General features: G+C 28.4%; 1 protein-coding gene and 1 long non-coding RNA gene across 3 annotated transcripts in view; one reads left to right on the plus strand and one right to left on the minus strand.

Moving 5' to 3' along the window:
* The window catches only part of LOC102673602, a 23,950-nt gene extending 21,169 nt beyond the window's left edge, over positions 1-2,781 (minus strand). The window contains exons 1-2 of the long non-coding RNA XR_421876.1: positions 2,770-2,781; positions 908-915 (exon numbers count right to left, since the gene is read on the minus strand). This is a non-coding gene — a long non-coding RNA (uncharacterized LOC102673602). The remainder of the gene's footprint in view (positions 1-907; positions 916-2,769) is intronic.
* The window catches only part of LOC102672755 (lysophosphatidylcholine acyltransferase), a 31,096-nt gene that overhangs the window by 6,987 nt on the left and 18,809 nt on the right, over positions 1-5,300 (plus strand). The window lies entirely within an intron of this gene.

The following is a 5,300-nucleotide window of genomic DNA, read 5'->3' on the forward strand; positions in this document are numbered from 1 at the left end:
ACGAGTCTTTATAATAGAATCAGATTGTAATAACTAGGAAATATCTAGGTAACACGTATCCAAGCGGTATATTGAATTTTGAAGCCTCTAATCGTCGTTGGAAAGAAAATCTCTTTAACTATGACAAGAAACTCTGACAACGGCATATTGGATCGTATAATATTCTTCTGCTATTTATACTCGTTTCTTTATTACACCTTTCTTCAAATGAAAAATTAACGCAGCGTGCGTTTATTAGATATATAAATTATGATAAATTATGACATTTTATTGTTCGATAAAAAACAGGTGATAAATTAATAAATTAATACTCTTTTAAAAATAATTTAATTTACACGCATATTACAAACATTTAATTTTTAAAATAATTAAACACTTTTACACTTTTAATTAGAAATATTATTTTTATATCTGAATCTATGATAAGTTAAAGATACGCGTTGATATTATCTAATATTCTTATATTGCTAAAAATAAATATACTTATCTATTTTTCTCTCAACAAAATTCCCCGATATTTAAGTTCCAAATTAGTATTTACGAACGTTGTTTTACGAATAAATTTACCTAACTCGAAAATTCTGATTTTAATGAAAGTGTACATAGAATATAATTTTCTTGTTTACGAGAAATCTCTTCCAAGAAGTGAAATCAATCTTAAAGCAAAGTTGTTCAAATATTTTTCATACAATTTTTTAATACAATTTCATTACAAATACAATTCTGGAAAATTGTTCTACGCCACACACATTTTCTAAACATTTTTCTAATTTAAAATTTTGTTTTATCCGATACCGTTACAAAATTACGTTAAAAAAAGAAAACATTTTTTATTCCAACGAAAATTCATTGAAATCGTTTCATCTCATTCCCTTAAAACAACATCTCGATAAAAAAAGAAACGTACCATCCCCGCTTTGAAAAAAATCACAGTCATTTCGTTCGAAGAATAACAAAGCTCGAAACCACTGTCGTGAATCATTGATTGAATCAAGGAGAGAAAACGTGTAAAATTTAATAAAAATAAACAAGGATAGGTGATCGTTATTTAACTCGCCGCCATTCAATACCCATCTATAATTATCCTTAATTTATCCGTGAATTTTTTAAATCAAACAATTAATCGAACAAGAATGGATAAATAAATCTTCTCGCTCGATTATTACTCTTTTCTCAATTTCTATCCAATCGTTAAAAAGTGTTAACCGAGTTTAAAAGTTGTTGTTGAAACAAGTGGTAAGTAATTATTAAATTCAAATACGAAACGAGTAATAAAAATATCGCGGTTAACTTCTCGGTGCTGTCGCTTTTCACCTTTTACTTTCGCGTCGTTTATTTCTTTTTCTTTTTCTTTTTCTTTTTCTTTTTCTTCTCGGTCAAAAGGATACGGAAGACAGTTTGCAACATTGCGTTGGCAAATTTGCGTCGGCAGAAAGAAAAAAAAAAACGCGCCAATTCTGGTTACATGAGGTAAACGTGAAACGGATGGAAAAACAATTCTCGTCAATTTTCACTGGTAGAAGAGCAAGTCTTTCGCTTGAACGAAATGTGGGTCATAAGTAGGTAGAGAGCCTACTCCGTCGAACGTATTCTCTACAAAGAGCGAAAAAAAGAGAGGCGGAGAAACAATCCTGGAATTTTTTTTCCTTTCTTTTTCTTTTTTCTTTAAAAATTTAAAAATTATACCAACAATTATTACACCTGCGAGATATATTTCTTTAAGAAATATCGATACGATTGGAAAATATTTATGAAGAAAGTTATCTTGATATTAAATATCTGTATCAAAATAACGTAAGATTTTTAATAGCGCGAAACGATAAATTTCATCTTCTGCGAACGAGATGATTATTTTAATTAATGAAAGAACGAGATTACAAATTAAAAAACTCGAATAACAGATATAAGGAAAAACATGCGTTATACGGAGAAAATTTTATCACTTATAATGCTGAACTTTTAATTGTTACTTAATTTGATCTTATTTAATCGAGTTTGATACATTCTTGCCACATTCGTCCGCAAAGAGTTAAACATAACGTATGTATATATATATACGATCCAATCTAATACACTAATATAATCCAATAACTTCGATAGACGACTGCAAAAATAACATAACACAAAAGATACAGGCGAAGTGAAAGCATAAATCACGATAAAAAATCTTGTATATTTCTATCAAACGTAAGAACATTTCAGACACTTTTCTGGAAAACGTAAGAATTAAATCGTTTCTCACAATATTCTTTTTTTCTTTTTTCCTTTTTTCTTTTGTTCTCCGATATACGCACGTCTCGAAATTCTCGCTTTCGTATCACGTATCTTTCTCTTCTCTTGAAGAACCTTGACACAGTTTCTGTCCGTCAACCCAAATAATAGCGACGAGTTCGTTAATTCATGATCGTAATGCTGTTAGATTGAATCCGTGACTCGTTCACGGATACACAACACGTATCATTGAGGATACCTGAATGAACGACCTTGTAGATTTCGCACAGATACCGTGCACGACATTGAAACAGTTGATTGGAAGTTACCGAGCGAAAGCCTACGCGCGTTCCAAGTTTCTCTTGAATGCTAATTGTCGACTTAAAAACGGATGGCACCTTGGACGGCCGTCGTGCGGCTTAATAAAAACATCATTTCGACGTTTGGATATCCGTTCGATTGAATTTGTCAAAAAGTCATGGCTAATGCAATTGTGTCGAAAAAAAAAAATTTTTGTTATTCAAATTACACGAACACACGTATCTGATTACTTTTAACGTGACGTTATATTGGGAATATATATTTAACGTGTTAGATAAAGTATGCGGTAAAATAAAAGAAAAAAAAGTATTATTACCATCCATTACGAGTCATTGTAAATATTTAATTAATATTCATATTTGTCCTCATTATCATTATCTTCATCTTCATTTCCTCGTCCATTATAAATATGAAATATATATTATAAGAATATTAATTTATTTTTATATGTTTTAAATGACAAAAACTATTATTTTTCTTCGAAAATATAATTATTTAAATATCTTATATCTTATTATTTCGTGGAATTGACGATATTAAAGAGATTGTATAGCCTGGTCGAAACCAATAATGGCGACTAAAGTATACTAAAAAGATAAAGATCAGTTTCTTCTATTTTTTTTTTTTTTTATCAGATAATTTTATTTTAAGATATTGTTTATCAAAAAGAAACACTTCACGAATAATTTAAGAAGAAGAAATTAGATTACAAATTTCTTACCTATACACATTGTATTTGTTAATAAGAATTAGTTAATGACACGTTATAAAACACAAAGTAGATAAATAGTTTTTAACAATAAAACTTGAAGATTTATCGCACTTAATAATGGCACACTGTCTAAATACAATGATTAAAGTTTATTGTTTGCTTTCTCTCGTAAAACTGACTTTTACTTCGCAAGTTGATTCTCAACGGGTAAAAACAAAAAAGGTAAAATGTAAAAATGAAATATTTTCGAGTTGGACAAAATAATCTTTGCTCGTAAAAAAGATTCACCGATATTTTTACATTAAAAATGCTCCACTTATCCGTCGAAAGAAATATAAGACGAGAAATCACAACAGTATGAAAATTGCTACTGGGTTAATTCCATTCGATTTTTCAATTTTTCGTGCATAATAGTGCAACGTGACGAGGAATAGCGAAAGCTTCAATTGTAAATTACTTTTAATTAAAAACTGCGATTTAAACGCGATTGTATTCGTAGAAGATTTGGTTATTCAACGAAACTCGTTATTTTGAAAATTGCAAGTTGTATCGATTCTCTCCAACGCGAATTTTTGTAAGAGAAGTGTCGTAAAAAAATTTAGAAGTGAAAAAAAATGTTTAGGAGAAAAACACTCGAAGTTCCACGAAAGATAACATAGTTCAAGAATTGCTCAAGATGTAACCTCAATGTTTAAAATCACACATGATATACATTATGCATGAAGATATTTAAGAGTTGGTTGGAAATTAAAAGAAGAGACGAATGTATTGAACGTCAAGTTCTTTTGTAGTTATATTCATTCATATCTTTAATATTTCTCTCTTTTTATTTTTTTTTATATCCAATGTTCATTCCGCTCTTGGAACATCCTTTTATACGCGAAGGTCGTTTCTAAAAATATTAACATTTTCTTGGAGCAATTTTTAAAGCTTGAAAAAATTATTCCAAGAAAACGTATTTGAGAAATTTACGAGGACAAGGATTATCGAGGAAAAATTTTATCAATTTTATTCTATTATAGGCGATACAAATTTTATTAGATTCGAATTAAATATCGTAAAATAAAAAAAAAAAAAAAAAAGTTTAATCTAATCATGGTTTAACTCAATCAAAGATAGAAGATGTTATTAGGTAGAAATAATGAAAAAAATGTGAACGAAAAATATAGTTTGTTTAATCCGTTAAACAGTTACCAGATGTTTGCCGCATTTAGTATCACTAGTCGCTAAACAACCACTCATCCAATTAGACCTCGCACTTAATTCGAACCACGTCATAAAGAACGTCATAAAGGAAAAGTGAAACTAAAAATGACTTCCTCTACCTTCTACAAAAGTCAAATTTCAAAAATAAATACATTCATAAAAATGATATAAATTTTCCCTATGATATTCAAATACATATGTACAATATTCAAAATTCCAAAAAATATTTCAAAAAAATAATCTACATGGACAAGCATTTTTCCAATTTCGAAACAGAATGTGAATGGGATTTAATCATCATCATTTAGTCAATTTAGGAACCCGGAGTATGTCGAAATGATTACTCGATTATAACCTATAATACAAATATAATAAAATTTCAAAAAAAAAAAAAATAATTTATAGATAACTTTAATCTTTTTTTAATTTCAGAACGTGAAAATGGAATTTAGTCATCGGGAATTCAAAGTATGTAGAAATGACTCGGTCATAACCTCGATATTTTTCGATATAAAGCATAAATATATATTCAAAAAAAATAATAATAATAATTCGTAGATAATTATATCTTTAATTAAATCTTATTCTAACTAATTAAATCTTTTTCCAATATATCGAAACAGAAAACGTGAAACAAAATTTCGTTCATCGACACAAATTCGAAACTTGTCTATATTCGAAACGATCACTAGATCCATAAATCAATCTCTCAATCTTTTACAATACAAAATACATATATATACATATTCAAAATTCGAAAAATCCAATTCGAAAAAATAATCCAATTATTAATCTTTTTTTTTTTTTTTTCGAAATTTCGAAACAGAACGTGAAATGGAATTTAATCATC

This window comes from Apis dorsata, unplaced genomic scaffold (genome assembly GCF_000469605.1).
Source record: "Apis dorsata unplaced genomic scaffold, Apis dorsata 1.3 scaffold_257, whole genome shotgun sequence".
In the NCBI taxonomy this organism is placed as follows: domain Eukaryota; kingdom Metazoa; phylum Arthropoda; class Insecta; order Hymenoptera; family Apidae; genus Apis; species Apis dorsata.